Raw genomic sequence first — 20,006 nt, forward strand, 5'->3', positions numbered from 1 at the left:
ATAACTGTAATCGTTATAAAGGTCACTGTCATTGCTTATTTTGTTATTGCTTTTAATAACTGGCAAACTCCTTCTCAACTATTGCCAACAACAGAAACCAGTGGTACAACTTATTTTAATAATATTCGACATATTGATACGATTACCCTTAAATGCAATATTACTTTAATTACTAACAAGAGTGAAATTAACTTTTTAAATTTTATTGTTTTTAGTTTTGCGAACAATAAGAATTTTTCGAAATATTTTTTTCTTACATTACTTAACCGTGCGTTATTTTTACCTACAAACAAGATTTTTATCTCAAAATCATTATTTCAAATCTCATGTATACCACATATTCATAATACCATTGCTTTCGATTCTTATTTCTATAATCCTTCTAATTTCAAAATGACCAAGTATAAATTATATTCTTATGTTATATCTTCACAACAACTCAATACCTATATTACTAACAAAGATATCACTGTCACTACATCTTTACTATTAATAATAAACGCAATGCAAAAAACCAAAAAATGGAAGACTTAGCAGATCTACTAGATAATACAACACCTATCCCATGTTCATCAACCAACGATTCTGAAGTTGTACGTCAATTATTAATTAATTCTACCCTTACGATATTTTCAATGAACATTAGAAGTATTAACAAAAATTTTGATGAATTATCCATTCTTCTTACTGACCTTGCCTTAGATTTCGATGTAATTGTCTTGACCGAATGCTGGATTCAAAAAAATTTCCTTCCTAAAACGATAAAAAACTACAATCACTATAACACACTACATAACCAAACTCAAAACGATGGCGTTATTGTATACCTCAAAAATCACATCCCACACTCAGTCAAAGAAGTCAGAATTAAAAACGCCAACTGCCTTCAAATACAACTCGATAACCTCATAACAATCCTTACTATATACAGATCTCCGAATACACATAATATAACCCCATTCTTATACTCACTACAAGAAATACTAACAAAAATAGAACACTGCCAAAACAACTTCATAATTGGCGACCTTAACATAAATATAATCAACAGAACGCATCCTCAAGCCAACCAATACCTAAATGCACTAACTTTATTAGGATATTTGCCAGCTGTCACTACTCCAACAAGAGAATCAGACATAAACAATAGTAGTTGTATAGATCATGTGTTCGTTAAGAGTAAACTAGACAACAAATCCATTTTATATCAATCAACTATAACAGACCACTATGCAATCATTACTTCCATTACCAAAAAAATTCACAAACCAACTCAGAATGCTCCACCCCAAGTAATGATTTCTTATGAAATTCTCCTAGATCATGTCTCGAAAGAAAACTGGGAACTCATCTATTCTTGTACTGATGCCAACTCTGCATGCGATTTATTTATAAATACTTTACATAACCACTTGGCCAAAGCAACATCATATTCAAAAACTAAAACAAACCGAACGCAAACAAAAATTAAACCATGGATCACTGCTGGTATTCTCCACTGTATCAGAAAGTGTGATAAGATCCATAACTTCTGTAGGAAAAACCCTAGCGACTATGCATCTCTCATATTCTACGAACGTTATAGAAATAACTGCAAAAAAATAATTGACAATGTTAAAAGGGATTATTACAAATAAAAAATCAGTGAGGCTACGGATGGTAAAAAAAATTTGGAATATCATAAAAGATATAGCCAACATTAATAAAACTGACACACGTATTGTTAAAATTAATATCGAAGACCAAACAATACATGTAAATTCTGAACCTGAAAAAATATCTGACCATTTCAATCAATTTTTTTGCAATATCGGTCCCAACTTAGCAAAAAAAAATTTAATCAGAAAAAACGTCTCAGAGAAAAATTTTGCAAATAGTATACCTATCAGTACCCTGAGCTACAACCCGTTTCACATCACTCCCACCTCTGAAACAGAAATTATGGAACTAATAGCATCTCTCAAAAATAATAACTCCACCGGAATAGATCACATCTCGGCAAAAATTATTAAACACCTCCAAAAATTTATCGCCCCCCCTCTTAAACACATAATTAACTCAAGCTTCAAAACTGGCACTTTTCCTAACTCCTTAAAACAGGCTAAAATAATCCCAATCTTCAAAGCAGGTGACAAATTATCTGTAAATAACTACCGACCGATATCCTTACTAAGCACAATATCTAAAATTGTAGAAAAAGCTGTGAAACATTGACTCTGTAAGTTCCTCGAAGATAACAACATATTATCAGACAACCAATATGGCTTTCGCAAAGGTAGGAGTACATCTGATGCAATAGCTGCCCTCACAAAAATCGTTTCCTATAATCTTGACATTGGTCACAAACCACTGGCTACCTTTCTCGATCTTGCAAAAGCATTTGATACGGTCTCTCATTCCTTACTGCTAAAAAAACTACATCAGGTTGGAATAACAGGAGTAGCCTACACATGGTTTGAAAACTATCTTATAAACCGAACACAACAAACTCTCATCCACTCTGACAAAACACATATAAGCGAAAAATTACCTGTGTCCTTTGGTGTACCTCAAGGCAGTATACTAGGACCAATTTTATTTCTTGTATACATAAACTCACTTTGTGCCATGAATATTGGAGGTAAAATATTATCATTTGCCGATGACACTGTTCTTATATTCGAAGATGTAACATGGGAATCAGTCACTAACAAAGCTAATAATGGTCTATTAAAATTAAAACATTGGCTGGACACAAACCTCCTCACACTTAACATCGACAAAACCCAATATATGACATTTTCCATCCGCAAACATAATGTACCCAACAACTGCCCTAAACCTATCATTCACTCGTGTTCAATTTTATTCAATTTAAACACTCACGAAATCACACCTAATATAAATTGCACGTGTTCTACCCTTAAATCATCAAATGCAGTTAAATATTTGGGAACAATCATAGACAACCAACTACGGTGGGAAGCCCATATCAGTGACACAGTAAACAAACTTCGTAAACTCTGCCATGTATTCTGCTCTCTTGATTTACAGACTTTAAGAAGCGTATATTTTACCCTTTTCCAATCTATAGCAACATATGGTATAGTGGGATGGGGTGGTTGTGCTGAATCCATTATTAATCGTATTATTACAGTTCAAAAAACTAATTTTAAGAAATATATTTAAATTCCAACCTACCCATCCCTCTAATGAACTCTTTGCTAAAATCAGGGTCTTAGATATACGACAGTTATTTACTAAGGTAAGCATTTGTTACATACGAAAAAATAACCTACTGGTGGCTCCATAACACCAAGCTCACACCCGCTTTTCATCAAACCTGGGTTGCGTGGTTCCTCAAACTAAAACCTCATTCGCTCAACGGGAATTCTGGTTCATCGCGCCTCAAATATACAATGCATTGAGTACCGACTTAAAGTCAAGTAATTCTATATCCATATTTACTGCTCGTGTACATCAATGGATATTTGAAAGGGGACGACCTTTAAGATTATATTAGTTCCTAACACAAAAACAAAAAAAAAATTTAAAAACTTCTCTCCAACTTGTCTCATATCACGAAAATTAAAATTAAGTGTTGAACATAAACGTGTTGTCTTATAGATAATACCTACGATAAATAAACTTGCACACAAACAATTATATGCATTCAACAATCTATATTAATTATGTTTATATTTAAATCTTAATGTTTAATATTTATTTGTATCTTTTTAAATATACATATACTTTTTCTTTATTTTTCAGTTTACTTTTAATTTTAATATATTTGTTTTTCGTTTTATTTATCATTAAATTTGTTTTTGTTTTCTTTACTTCTTTCTTATGTTTCTATAAAATAGTATTTTTAGTTCTTCTAGTTATTTTTATTATTACTTCATTATGATTTATACTTACATACTTATGTTACTATAAAATAGTCTTTTTTAATTCTTCTATGTCATTGTTATTATTATTTCATGTATAACTAACAACACGGGCATTAACCTAGTATTATAGTTTTTTTTTTTTTTTTATAGTGAATACCTCGCAAGAGTCCCAACTGCTCCCGTCTGGAGCCAGTGAGACTATGGCATCCCCAATTGGGGGATGTTGTGAGGCTGAAGGTAAGTGGGGAAGGGAAAGAGGAAGGTGGGGAAGTACTTGGCTATTCAGATCTAGTCACTGAACACGGCTAAAGCCATTTGAAGCAACGTTTCAATTCTGAATGGTGGTCTTACACCAGGGCGATACTGGTAGTATCTTCCACTCAGTTAAAAAATGTCTAAAAATGTAACTTGTAAACATTTATTAAATGCAAATAAGCCATAGTTACGGACTCCCTGAATGCCGGATAAAACCCTACCAGTTTTTAGTTCCAACATGTGACGCTCGAACGCGGCACAAACGAGGCACGCGGCCATGAACAAAGCCAACGTTCCTAGGCACGCGAATTGTGTTGCCGAGGCCCCCCCGCATCGCGGAGGTCTCATCTAAATAAGATAGGCATCTTATTTGAATAAACCAGACGACAGGTAGTCCATTTTTACCTGCCTGGCCGACTCAAGGGATGGCCTAATTCTCAACCGACGCAATACTCAAGATCCACGTGAGTCCTTTATTAACCTGTATTTTCCCTGCTGTGTTGTGTCTTGCCATAACGTTAACTTAAAGTACCTACCGTCAACGTCATTGTGCCGCACTGGAAAGTGCGACTATCGACCAGAGTTGTTGGTTTTGCTAATATTTTACTGGAGTGTGAAGTATTATCAGTACTAAAGGGTGGGATATTTTCTTTGTAAATATTCTAAATATGATTTTTAATTATTAATTAAAAATAGTTTTCCATTAAGGGCCTTCCTTACTAGCGATCTCAATCGTTGTATGAAGAATCATGAATTGTCAGATTCAAACGACAATCTAAGTTATTAATCGTCAAAATATCGATAATGTAGCCACGCTTGGCTATCGTAAATACATTTTTCTGTCGAGATATATGTTTTACTAACAATTTATTTTCGTTAAATACTATATAATGAACATCTAAGAATTCTCCTACTCATTCGGCTCTATGAGGTGGCCGTGAATGCACGCTTTCTACGGTCCGTCGTGTCAATATTTTTTCAAAGTTCGAAATTCCGCGTAATTATTACACTTCCATGAGACGTTTCAACAATATTCCACTCTATGCGTTGCGCGTAGGGACTATAATAGTGTGTCGCCTTTTTTATGTTTCATCTGTGCGTTTCCGTCGAAGCTGTGTAGTGTCAAATAGTATTATTAAGAATCAATTTATTTTATTTATTTTTGTCCCGTTGGCGTCATGTATTTTTTATCAGGAGATTTTTTCAATGTGGATGAGTGTTTCAGGCGAACAATTATTGCTTATAAAAATAATTGTTATCCTTTGTGCTATGCATAAATAAAAATCTTGTCTTTAAAACATTAATTTATCAAAAAAATAATAATCAATTTATTGTTAACATTTTTTTGGGTTTCTAGGTAATAAACAATTTAATATTATTAAGAATTAATATATTGTTAACATTTTTTCGGGTTTATAGGTAATAAACAATTTTATATTATTAAGAATTAATTTATTGTTAACTTTTTTTCGGGTTTCTAATAAATATAGTAATAAACAATTTGATATTTTTAAAATATAAAAGTATATAAAATATTCCAGCACTTACAATAAAATAAAAGAAGCACATCGTATAAAAATGTTTCAGTCGAAAAGATCGAATGCCGAAATCACTTACTTCGAAATTATTGCAAAAAACTTAAATCACTGTTAGAAGTATCCCTTAGCATTGAGGAAGATTGTGTCAAGCCGTATTTTACGCCTGAGAACGGCTGTACGTTGTGCAATAACGTACCGGAAGACTATGAATTAGGAAAAATAAAACAGTTTTATTTGAATATATTGAATGGTCCAAAACATGTATTTGGAGACCACTCACTATGCAAGGAACGGGCATACTTTTGCAAACGGGATACTGGCGACACTAATTACGTACCCAATATGACTTCGAGCTTGATAATGTCAAGAAACGCTTTTACAATTTTTGCATGCTACCCGAATTAATTGATCCTCGACATAATCGCTGCATGCCTATTAGAAATCCTGAGTATTTAGAAAAGTGCATAATAGCGAAAAGAAACAAAGTAAAATTGGTTTCAGCTAAAACCAAAACATGTAAAAAGGAATTGTTTCGAAGAAATCAATAACATTTTATTTCATTGAAGTGTCTTCAGAAGAAATTTCATTTATATTCCTAATGTATGTAGTCCACATTTTTAGAAATAGGGAAAAGGAGGGTTGGAAAGTTCCTGGCTATTCAGATCTAGTCACTAAACATATCTACGCCGTTCTCAAGCAACTTTCAATCCTGAATTATGGTCTCTCACCAGGGTGATACTGAACGTATCTTCCACTTTTGAACGAGGTACAGATTCATTATATGTAACTATATAAAATTTATTTTAATTCTATAATATGACATACTTATATAAATTAAATTAAATTTGTTTTGTCCTCGCCGGCTTTTGAACCCGTGACCTCAAATTAAACTATACAATTTAGTATTAACAGTGCCCCGCCGCACTGCGAAACCAGTCTGGAACAAAGGGAAGCCTTTTGTAACTCTTTATAATTGTATTTATCAAAAAAAAAATCCAAATAAAAAGTTATATTAAATGTTGTTACTGACAACCTCCTCCATGAATCAAGCTATTGTAATATTGCATTACATTCTAAAATATATTTTAACATAATTTTCATAATCACAATATCTTTAATTAATAATAATTTGTTTTGCTCTGTGCGTGTCTTGTATTGAATGGAACGCACCGGCCAGCTGCCAGGTGCAGCGAGTTAGATATTCGAATTCGCGCTAGAAACATTTAGTAGCGAGGGCCGTTAAAGGCGGGTAGGTAAGATCTTTGTAATAGTTTTCCATTAAGGGTGGGTAAGTACGATCTTTGTTATTAGTTATTTAATTGATCCGATAGTGGTTTAAAATGTTTTAATTAAAACACCAAAGAAAGAGTCTCCTGTTGGGTTGTTTTTGAATGTTTATTAGTAGTCCAACGTAGTTCTACCAATGTATTTGGGACAACCAGCTTCAAAGTATGAACATTCTCAATAAATGGATATTAGAAATTTCACTTTGCGAGTGACTGTAAATTAATGATATTATTATTATCCTGGTTTGAATTGCCGAAATGTGTATTCTAAATGAAAATTCGAGGCAAATAATTTAATTCCTCTTGAAATAATAAGGATATTGCAGAACAAAACACCGTTGAAGGAGCGAAATGAACAAAGTTGTTAATTATCGCCTCAAGTTACGAGCACCGCTCTGACGTAAAGAGTATCCACCGCAATTATTGAAGGAATTCATTTTATTCTGAATGTTTCACTATGCGCTATTGTCGTGGCACACAACGCGAGCATTCGTTAGCAGGTTAGTCCGGAATGCATTAATTCTTTTAGGTGCTTGCACAAATTTGTTGGTACAACTATTATTTGAAACATTTCCAAATACCTAAGCATTGATTTTTTAAACTTTCTGTCAACCATCGGTGGTAAGGCATTCTAATCTTCAAAGCTTTCTCAACGCTCCTTGGATGAAAATTTATTGGCCAACATTCTGCACATGCGGGAATTCAACCCTAAACCTATCATATCTGAACCTAAAATATACCACAAGACCAATGCGCCACATGGACAGAGTGGCGAAATGACTTAATTATTTCTGAGTTAACCTTCGCAGTAGTACTCGTAGTACCTGTGTGGCCACACTCTATTATCTTTGGGTCGCATTAACTTGTGTAGGATTAGTTTTAATATCTACGATTTATACCGTTTCTAGGTGAAATTCGTTAGTATTTGAATGTACATAATAATTATAATCAGCGCATCTCGAACGCGCATGTCGGCAATTTGATGGCCGTTCGAACAGCTGGCACGTTGGTCTAGGGCAGTGGTCGTCAAATTTATTGGCCAAAGAGCCAAATATGTACATTACAACGATTCAAAAAAATTCAGAAAGCCAAATCTGTTTTTTTTTTTTAAATTTAGTAAACCTTTATTATAATTTTAGACCTTCATTAAATTATGGGTACACTAAATAAAACTTGACTTCACACTTAATAATTTATTCGTTGATAAACAATAATATGAAAGTAAATTTAAATCATGACAATGAATGACAAACACTTAATGCGAACAATGTCTTTGCATCTCCTTGGAAAGTTTCAGAAGTCAGGTTTGTATGTAGTTGTTTTTAGTTTTAGGCATGATTCCACGTTCTCGCGCAAAATCCGAAGGTAAGGTAACGATTTTACAGCGCAGTTCATTGTGAGACTTTTCTGCGCGGCAGCTTGAAGCGGCGCGTGATACCGTCGCTCCGAATTATACGTGTGTGGGGGTCTATTCCGTTTATATATATCCGCTTGCCCGAGCCCGTGGATATTTGGGCCAGAGCCGCACTCAAGGTGCCATAGAGCGTCATGCGGCTCTGGAGCCGCACTTTGCCGACCACTGGTCAAGGGGTATGATGCTCGAGTTAAAATCCCAGAGGAGCCCAAATTTTATAATGTTTTATTTCAGATTTATAAATATTTTAATTTATTGCTTCAATTTTACATTGCCGCAAGCGCTACATTTTTACAGTGCGAATTTGTATGAATGGCATTGAAGCCAAATCTAGGGTAAGGGGAAATTGCCTGGCAGCCATCTTGTATGACTTACTTTTGAACTTATTTGTATGCAAAGTGGAGCATGATGAACTATTATTATTTAATTTTTGTATTGTTAACGACATATGATTTTTTGGGGTATTTTATGAGACAAGGAATGGATCAAGTCATCAAAAAAATTAAAGTAGGATTTTCGTTTTCATGCATTTCCCCCTCACCCCTTGGCTTCAAATATTTGCTTGAATCACTCCGTCCAGGAACGTTTAAGTCCACGCCAAAAATGCACCGATATGGAGTCGCCTCGTTGAAAAAAAGACCACAGGTCAACGATTTCAATATATTATTTTTAATTTCCCGAATAAAATTTAGTGTCTGATTTCTCTCTCTCGGTGACCTAGGCATTTATTATAGAAGTACAGGGATCAATCGCTCCTGAACAAAATCTCTTCTGATATCGACAGGTTTTGTTTTAGTGAGGGGAGATTTAAAATGATAAAACTATGGATTTATGAAATCATTCTCTCCTTATTATTGCGATTTTCACAACTGTTTTAATTTTTTTGTGTGTGTACAAATTATCAATTTAAAAATAAATATTTTTTATAATTAACATTTTGGTGACACAGGTACACTTTGATTAAAGCCTTAGGTGCGTGTTTCGCTTCCCACGAGTCTCAATAAAGTAATTTATTGTAAGTTCCGCGTTTCTCAACATTTTCAACCGTCGTCGTGCCGTTTGCCTATCTGTAGAGGCAGACAGAGATCAATCTTAACACTTACTCGTCTTCACACTTCTCATGCACACTCTGCTGTTATATCGAGTCTTGATATGACTCGACTTAAATAATAATACTTTTAATTTCTCGCTCGTTCCACATAGTTTATTATATTGTCACATAGTTTGACCCTAAGTGACGTGAACTTTGTGCACGGCTGCTCAAGTTTTAACACATAATGAACGTGCTAAAATTAATCTAAAACATTAAAAGTGACGTAAAAAATATAACTACCGTAAAAGATTCGAAAGTGCGAAATAACCTCGAATTAACCATAAACCTCTTAAAAGAAACCTGGAAACAAGAGAGAAACAATTTCCAGGAACAAATAATAGATCTTCAAAAAAAAGTTATCACCAAACTCGAAAAAAATTATGAACCAAAATCGTACGCAATGGTACTAAAAGAACGAACAGTACAAATCGAAGGAACAGGAACAGGAACTTACCCGCCTCGGAACAGACTTTGTCTAGTGAGGCGGGTAAAAGAAAAGAAAACAATGTAAACAACCATGAAATTAAATAAACGCCCGGGTTGCCGGCACTGAAACTGAAACTGAAGAACCCAAATATGCCGTTATGATTGCTGCAGAAGGCAAAGAAACATCTGAGGACATAAAGAAAATTATTACTAAAACAATCAAAGCACCTAACCTAGGAATTGGTATAAATGGGATCAAAAAAACATCAAACAATAAAATAATTATGATTTGCTCGAAAAAAGAAGACGCAGACAAACTAAAAACAAAAATAAATAAAAATAAAAACGGAATATCTACTACAGAATTAAAAAAGAAAAAACCGTGCATGGTCATTAAAGGTGTGGGAGGGGAGTATAGTGAAGATAATTTTCTTAACGACTTTTTGTTGCAAAACACGTGATGCCCCAAATGATTTAATTAAAGTAACTAAAATATTAAAGAACAAGAAAAGTGACCAACTGCGCAATGTAATAATATAAACAACAGGCCAAATCCGAAAGATATTACTTGATAAACAAAGGGTCAATATTGGTTTTGTCTGAGCGCACATAGAAGATTGCAATCCCTTAATGCAATGTTACTTGGTTTCGGACATACATCACTAAAATGCCTGAACAAAATGAGTAAGCCTAGATGCATACACTGTGCAAAAAACCACAAATTTAGTGAATGCGAAAAAGATAAAGTCAAATGCTACAACTGCGACAAAAACAATAATTTATTCGGAACAAAAAACAATACTGAACACAGTGCAAATAGCGAAAAATGTACTTACCGAAAACGAATGGTTATCATAGCTCAACAGAGAATCGATTATGAATAAGTGATGGATGATTTTCTAAGCGAGGAAATTGACAAATTAACAGATGTTTCACAGCACATTTTCGAAGATTCACAACATTGTAGAGATCTGCTAAAAAAAGTCGCAAGTGTTTTCATTGTTCTGCACCAAAACATCCGAAGTTTAAAAAAAACCTAGATGAGTTTGTAGTAACACTACACCTTCTTTAAACATTACCGGACCTCATTGTTTTAACAGAAGCGCACTTAAATATAAATAAAGCTGACACACTGTACAGTATTCCAAATTACACATACTTTTCGTCAACTACCTATATTAATAAAACCAGTGGTATAGCGGTGTTTATTCTAACTAAATAAAACAATGTCACTGTCACAGAAATTAAAATGCAATTAGCAAACTGTTTACAACTGAGTGTAAAATTAAACGACATTATGTACCATATTATTGCCACCTACCGGACGCACGGATCGAATCCCACAAATTTCATTATAGAAATCGAAAAATTATTACTGAGTCAAAAAAGTACATTTAATATTATTGTTGGTAACATTAACATAAATATCGGACACTGGGTACAAAGCAAAACGAAAGATGATTATATAAATGTAATGACTTTGCTAAACTATAAATCATATATAAATAATGAAACACGAAATATCAGCGGACAAATCGCTCCCTGTATCGATCACATATGGTGCAACTCAAATAACACTGAAAAAAACATCTCGATATTATGGAAAACCAGCATAACTGACCACTACAACTGTATATTCGTTAACAACATAGACAAAAAAGTACCAACTCCAACAAAACTGACAAAAAAAAACAAGAAAAAAATATTTAAATATGAAAACTTTAGAAACAAATCTTAAGATGGAAACCTGGGCATCAATAATTGAATCGGAAAATCCAAATACTTGTGCGGAGAATTTCGAAACTGTTTTCCTAAATCACATAAACCTTTCTACACAAATACTTATTTCTAAAACAAAATCTAAACACAGATTAATAAAACCATGGATAACCCATGGATTAGTGATTTCAATCAGAAATAAGGAAAAATACTATCACCAGTCTAAAAAATTCCCTAACGAAAAAAAAATCCCTACTTTCTTCAAGAAGTATCGAAACAAACTTACGCTTTTAATTAGACTGACTAAAGAAAATTATTTTCGTGATAAATTAAAAAATGCTGGTCAAGACAGCAAAGAGTTCTGGAAAATTATCAAAAAAATAACCAACAAAAGCATAAAACAAAAATTTCCAAAAGAAGTTACTCATCAAGGAATCAATACTGACACAGAAAAAAACCAAAAACTTTGTGGTGATATATTTAACGATTATTTTGTTAATGTCGGCGCTAATCTTGCTAGTAATATTATCCTAGACAAAAAAACAAACTCAACAACCAGAGCCAAACCCAACTTTTGAAGAAGGTTTCCACACATTTGCTTCAGTAACTGATAAAGAAGTTGAAAACGCCATAATAAGTCTACGAGGATCAGCGAGCCCTGGCTACGACAACATAACTGTAAAAACATTAAAAACTGTACGTGAGATAATCAGCAAACCAATTGCTCATATAATAAATGTTAGGGTGAAGAAGGGCATATTCCCAAACAACTATACGAAGACTTTTGTGACCCCTGTTTTTAAAACTGGTGACGAAAAAAACACTTCTAACTATCGTCCCATAGCACTCACATCAAATATAGCGAAAATATATGAAAAAAGTGGGTGTGTCAAGCCTACGCAAGACAGAAGTGAAACTTCTAGTATTCTTCTCTCTTATTATTAGGGCTTTTTTATACTAATTTTCATATATTTATTGGCAGGTAGAGTAGAAATTAATATTGTTTAGCGTTTGCCAACGACCATACCATGTTGAACACACCGGTTCTCGTCCGATCACCGAAGTTAAGCAACATTGGGCGCGGTCAGTACTTGGATGGGTGACCGCTTGGGAACACCGCGTGCCGTTGGCCCATTTTTTATGGTAATTTCATGTTTTTTTTTATTTTTTTATCGTTACTATCATTAATAATATCATAAAATTCTTTAACTTTTCAAGTATGCTACAGGCCTAAAATATTACTTAGTGGATTGATATTATGGTCAACCATTGAAAAAAAAAATTCCTGCAAAGTTATGGATGTAATTACGATCTTTTTCAAGCGCGTATGTAATGATTATTTTTATCAACGTCGCACACACCTTGCTAATGTTTTCAGTATTATTAGGGCTTTTTTATACTAATTTTCATATATTTATTGGCAGGTAGAGTAGAAATTAATATTGTTTAGCGTTTGCCAACGACCATACCATGTTGAACACACCGGTTCTCGTCCGATCACCGAAGTTAAGCAACATTGGGCGCGGTCAGTACTTGGATGGGTGACCGCTTGGGAACACCGCGTGCCGTTGGCCCATTTTTTATGGTAATTTCATGTTTTTTTTTATTTTTTTATCGTTACTATCATTAATAATATCATAAAATTCTTTAACTTTTCAAGTATGCTACAGGCCTAAAATATTACTTAGTGGATTGATATTATGGTCAACCATTGAAAAAAAAAATTCCTGCAAAGTTATGGATGTAATTACGATCTTTTTCAAGCGCGTATGTAATGATTATTTTTATCAACGTCGCACACACCTTGCTAATGTTTTCAGTATTATTAGGGCTTTTTTATACTAATTTTCATATATTTATTGGCAGGTAGAATAGAAATTAATATTGTTTAGCGTTTGCCAACGACCATACCATGTTGAACACACCGGTTCTCGTCCGATCACCGAAGTTAAGCAACATTGGGCGCGGTCAGTACTTGGATGGGTGACCGCTTGGGAACACCGCGTGCCGTTGGCCCATTTTTTATGGTAATTTTATGTTTTTTTTTATTTTTTTATCGTTAACATCATAAAAAATTTTATATCATTCTTTAACTTTTCAAGTATGCTACAGGCCTAAAATATTACTTAGTGGATTGATATTATGGTCAACCATTGAAAAAAAAAAAGGCGTTAAAAACAAAAAAATTATGTGCGATGGCCGAGAATCGAACTCGGATCAACTGCTTGGAAAGCAACTACGCTGACCATTACACCACCAACGCCAATTGTCGAGATGAGCTAAGAAGCATTTATATTTTACTTCAAAACTTTGACTAGATCAAATGAACTTTAATCGGTCCCGCATTTTCGTTTCGGTCATGAGTTGGTTTTACTCCGGTACTCGAAATTGCATGACGCGGGTAAAGAAGTTTCACTTCAAAAAAAATGTTAAAAAACAACTCAACAACTACATAAAAGATAAGAAGATAATGAGCCCAAACCAGTACGGATTTAGGGAAAATCTCAGCACACAGGATGCGATTGCTAAATTTACATCAACAATAATGCAAAAATTAGATAATGGAGAAAAGTGTCTTGGAATCTCCATTGATCTCCGCAAAGCATTTGATAGCATATCACACTCAAAACTCACTGAGAAACTAAAACAAATTGGATTGGACGGAATAGTACTATCATGGTTCCAAAGTTACCTAAAATAGAGATTCCAATATGTCAAAATCAATAATACCCTTAGTGAACCCAAAACCTCATCTTTTGGCATACCGCAAGGAACTGTCATCGGTCCAATCCTTTTTATTATATATGTAAATCAAATGATCACTCTTCCCATTGTTGGAGATATCATATCGTACGCAGACGACACTGTAGTTATCACAAAAGGAAAATCATGGGAGGAAACAATGAGGATAGCCAATATCAATATAAACATACTCAAAACATGGTTCGACCTAAATTATCTCTCACTAAATACCGAGAAAACATATTTCATCCCATTCTCTTTGCAAGAAAAAAAATGAAAACAATATTACCATTAAAATCCATTCATCACAATGTGAAAATAAAAAAAGAATGCGGGAACGTAAATTGTTTACCAATAACATGCAAAAATAGTATAAAGTATCTGGGTATCATAGTAGATAGACACTTAATGGAACGAACAAGTCCAAAATACGGCAACCAGAGTAAGAAAACTTATCTACTTATTCATTAGATTGAGAAACATCCTTTCATATAATATGATTAAAATTATATATTTTTCTCTTGCCCAATCCATATTACAATATGGTATAATCGGTTGGAGAGGGACTTTCAAAACTAACCTTTCACCTGTAGAAAAGGTTCAGAGGTTAATTTTGAAAGTCATCCTAAGAAAACCATCGATATTTCCAACCACGGAGCTGTTTGACTCGTTTAGGGTTCTTAGCTTAAACAAATTTTTAAAAAGAATGCACTGTTACAAATTCATAAAGACCATTTCAATTCAACAATTTCTACAAAAATAAGTAACCAATCTAGATCACGTGGTAACTTAGAAATTCCTAAATGTAATACTAGTGCTGGTCAACACCATTATACTTATCAAGGTATAAAATTGTTTAATGCCCTTCCGGATAAAATTAAAACTGAAAAAAATTACAAAACGTTCAAATCACAAATCAAACAACTTTTAGATAAACCCAACGGTAATCACAAGTTTTAATTTCATTGGATACATTTTTCAAATAAATGTTTATATGAACTCATTTGTAATTTTTATTGATTAATTTTTTTCTAAATTCACGTTATGACTTTAGGAAAATTGATTAATGATTTATAAAAAATAATATACCTATATAAACAAAATTTAATATTTAAAAAAAAAATACATATCCTCTAAAGTTATATTATCCGCTTCCTAATATGTGCTAATATGTGTTTATTGTTGTTGCATTTAATTAAGTACCCATTTCATACAAGATTGCCAGCTCGGTTTTTGAACAGTTTACTACCAGTATTGTACCTACCTACTATTATTTCGTACCTGATAATTACATTTTTATTTTTATATCTTATTTTGTCTAAGTTTAATAACTATTATATTATTTAAGTTATATTTTTTTTATTTTTTAGTTTGTAATTAAATTTCTTATTTTCTTAATTATATAATGTTATCAATTTCATTATCTAGTTTTATAGCTATTTGTTAATTTTTAGCTACATCAACTAGTGAAATTTTACAACCTATAAATCATAATGACTCACAACACTCCCCAACTCAAACACGGGAAATAATTTCTCAATTGAGTTGGGCAATTTTTTGTTTTGTTAAAAAAAAGTACTTATTTTTCTATTCACTTCGCGTCCTAACATATTCTCCAGACACTCCTCCATCCACCCTCATCTAAGCATCCTTTATTAAGCTTAATTCAATGGATTTGTATTTATTTTAACCGTTCGTATACATGAATACAATTACCTGCGTTTGAATTTATTTGAACGCAGTGCTTGCTGTCGAGTGTAGACCAGAATAATATTATAAATTAATCATTAGCTTGTCCTGGTTTTTCATTTTGCCCGATGCGCTTCGTCGAAATATTGTACAGTAAACTTACACTCACACGCCTGACATTATGACTTCAATACAGTAAAAAACCAGGAAACTGCTCCGTGTCTGTTTTCTGTCAAAAAACCTCGGATCGGCAACCGCAGTACCAGCACTCAGCACTCAACAGCCGTTAGCACGGGTGGGAATTATTACTGCTTGCTTTTTCATCCACATACATTTCCGCGAGTATCGAAAGGAAAGTGTTTCCCGTTTTGTGTTAGGTTTGAGAAGATAAATTAGTGCCGGGAGAATATAATATGACGCAAAAGTCAATGGGGGAAGAAGAGGAAATGGCTGAGAATTATTTGAGCGGGATCTTCAAGGGTCGGAATAAAATATCAATATGTATGAGATAATGTATTAAAAGCAAGGAGTGTGTGCAAATAGAGAGTTGTTTGGCTACACAATTGTCTGCCAGGAGGGCTTTTCTATCAGATGACGCCATTTAATCACTTAGTTGTCATTATCGTCAGCGATGGAGTTTCTGGCAGAGTACAATTGTCTGCCGGGAAGGCTTTTCTATCAGATGACGCCATTTAATCACTTAGTTGTCATTATCGTCAGCGATGGAGTTTCTGGCAGAGTACAATTGTCTGCCGGGAAGGCTTTTCTATCAGATGACGCCATTTAATCACTTAGTTGTCATTATCGTCAGCGATGGAGTTTCTGGCAGAGTAAAATTGTCTGCCGGGAAGGCTTTTCTATCAGATGACGCCATTTAATCACTTAGTTGTCATTATCGTCAGCGATGGAGTTTCTTGCAGAGTACAATTGTCTGCCGGGAAGGCTTTTCTATCAGATGACGCCATTTAATCACTTAGTTGTCATTATCGTCAGCGATGGAGTTTCTGGCAGAGTACAATTGTCTGCCGGGAAGGCTTTTCTATCAGATGACGCCATTTAATCACTTAGTTGTCATTATCGTCAGCGATGGAGTTTCTGGCAGAGTAAAATTGTCTGCCGGGAAGGCTTTTCTATCACTTAGTCACTTAGTTGTCGTCAGCGATGGCGTTTCTGGCAGAATTAAATTATCTGCCGGGAAGGGTTTTTTATCAGATGACGTCACTTTGTCACAGTTGTCATTATCGTCAGCGATAGCGTTTCGGGCAGATTCTATGACTTTAGAGCGGATTTGATATTTATTTAATACACATTTATTTTTTATTTTAAAAAAATATATAAACATAAAAATATGTACGAATGACCACACAAATTACATTTTAAAATAATTCAGATCGCCGTCAGAATAGTCCTATGTGAATATAGATTTCCTCGAAAGAAGAAACAGTTTACTTTCTTGTTTCCAAATTTGTAGATGACTCTATGCCAGTCTAATTAACCTACAATATATATAAGAATATCTGTATTGGCTATTGAACGGCTAATGTTGCGATGCGAGTACCTAGGCCTTTTGGCGTGCGCGTGCAATGCATGTCTGTTGGCATATGGGCCATGTGGTTTGGCATAGTTTTACGAGAGTTGAATTTATAACCGCAGTGAGATTTTGCTACCAGTGCGTACTTCTGTTATATGTTAGTTTATTGGTCATATCGTCTAAAGAAAGTATGCTGGGAGAGAATCTGTCAACTAATCCGCATTACATATTTTTGAAAAACATAGAGAATCATTTCAAAGTACTGCGTACCTACGGTAACTGTATCTAGAGAGATATGCAAGCAAGTCCAAAATAACTATTGCCATTTCTGAACAAATCATAACAGGCATGTTTCAATTTCACGATCTGAAGCTGAATTGCTTATTGCTTATGGGTACCATAAAATAAGCAATTGCGTTACATCAAGCCATTGGTTTAAGATTTATGAAGAGATGCGCTCTATTATGAGCAGTGTAATAATTAATAAATAATAATATTATCACTCGCTGGCTGTTTGGAGACTGTAAATATCTCATTGCAATGACAACATATTATCTGCTCTACCCAAGCCTCTCTGTAGTTCCCCGCGAGCTCTTTATCCAAATGGTTATTGTAATTAATACTGTCCCCTAATTCCAAAGAGCGCCGTCATCACTATATTAGATTATGCCATTTCTGCATCATTGACTACCAATGCAAATAAATCCATTTATGTCTTTAAGCCCATGTGTCTGATATACTTGAAAAACAACAGCTCTGCAAAACAATGAACCGGTAGATGCATTATTGTTGCACACTATTAACTCATTTATTAATCCCACCTATTACCTCGGTACTCGGTGGGATAAATAAATGATTAATAAACAAATTAAAACAAAAACAAAAATATCAATACATCAAATCTTGGCTTAAGGAATTAACGGAAAAGTTATGTTTAGTATAACCGGTCAGCGCTCTTCGGTTATAGCTGGAAGTACCTTAACAAAACGGAGAGAGAAAACAAAAAATAATTTACGCATTAGCTTCGCATAGTTGCACTCTTCTTTTGCCATCGCGCATTCCTTGTTAGACAGAGACTAGAATAGTTTAATTGCTTCTGTTATTTAATAAAGAAGTTGGCAAGTTAATTGGCAGTACAGTTTTTAAAACTGCACTGCTAAATTTCAATTGTTTGTCCGGTAATACGTAGTGACGCCATTTTTGATATACTATTTCTTTCAAACTGTCAGTTGACTAATTATAAAATATTAATTTTTTTTTTTTGATAAATATATAAATATAAAATATTAGCTTAAAAAACAATATAAAGCGTAATGAATAAACATTCAAGATGTCGCGAAGTGTTCAACCAACGAGTATAAAGTTTATTCGAATAAAAAAAGGCAAGAGTATTATTAGTAGTATTTAACAGGTAAATGGAAGGTTAGGAAGCATTCCTGTCAAACATTAGTAGTATTTTACAGGTAAGTGGAAGGTTAGGAAGCATTCCTATCAAACATTAATAGTATTTTACAGGTAAGTGGAAGGTTAGGAAGCATTCCTATCAAACATCAATAGTATTTTACAGGTAAGTGGAAGGTTAGGAAGCATTCCTGTCAAACATTTATCAATTTATTTGATCGTTTTAACATCTTTTGGCGTACGCAATTTAAGTATGTTATTAGTTAATATCGAATTAGATTATTCTTTATGACAATACAACTGGCCAAATTTTATATTTCACCTATTAAACTGACAGCTGTGATACAAATATTTGCAGTGAACAACAAAAATACAGAGGCTCAGCGAAAATGTGGCGCGGCCCTGGGCTAAAATATTTTGGTTTAGTAATTTATTTTTAATTATATCAATGAAAATATTTATTATCAACTTGATATTCATTTAAATATTACTAAGCAGCTTTCAATGATTTATTTTATACCGGAGATTAATCTTTAAGAACTTAGCTAAACACTGAAAAGTATTTTTTTCTCTTTGTTAAAATTTAAGAATGAAATATTAGGATATCACTATTCTAACCGTTTGGTAAATGTTTCTACCTATGTTGCGTTACGATTAATTTTTTTATTAAATATACAAATACAATACAATAATTTACAAATGTTGATATTTTGAGGCAGATTGCGAAATAAATGATATTTTTTTAACAAAAGTGCCCAACTCAATTGAGAAATTATTCCTCGTGTTTGAGTTGCGGAGTGGCGTCATTATGGTTTACAAGTTGTAAAATTTCATTAATTGATGTAGCTAAAAATTAACATATAGTTATAAAACTAGATGATAAATTTGATAAAAAATAAAATTAAGAAAATAAGAAATTTAATTACAAACCAAAAAAAAATATAACTTAAATGCCATAATACTTATTAAACTTAGGAAAAAAATAAGATATACAAATAAAAATGTACTTATTAGATAAGAAATAGTTGTAAATTGTTCAA

General features: G+C 33.4%; 1 protein-coding gene and 3 non-coding genes across 5 annotated transcripts in view; all 4 read left to right on the top strand.

Moving 5' to 3' along the window:
* loh (thrombospondin type 1 domain containing lonely heart) overlaps nucleotides 1-20,006 on the top strand; it is a 700,385-nt gene that overhangs the window by 618,700 nt on the left and 61,679 nt on the right. The window lies entirely within an intron of this gene.
* LOC149418940 (5S ribosomal RNA) lies at nucleotides 12,617-12,735 on the top strand. Its single transcript, XR_016303024.1, has one exon. It is a non-coding gene; the product is annotated as a 5S ribosomal RNA (ribosomal RNA).
* LOC149418941 (5S ribosomal RNA) lies at nucleotides 13,059-13,177 on the top strand. Its single transcript, XR_016303025.1, has one exon. It is a non-coding gene; the product is annotated as a 5S ribosomal RNA (ribosomal RNA).
* On the top strand, nucleotides 13,501-13,619 carry LOC149418942 (5S ribosomal RNA). Its single transcript, XR_016303026.1, has one exon. It is a non-coding gene; the product is annotated as a 5S ribosomal RNA (ribosomal RNA).

The sequence above is a fragment of the Hesperophylax consimilis genome, chromosome 13 (genome assembly GCF_061612785.1).
Source record: "Hesperophylax consimilis isolate HC1 chromosome 13, BYU_Hcon_1.0, whole genome shotgun sequence".
NCBI lineage: Eukaryota > Metazoa > Arthropoda > Insecta > Trichoptera > Limnephilidae > Hesperophylax > Hesperophylax consimilis.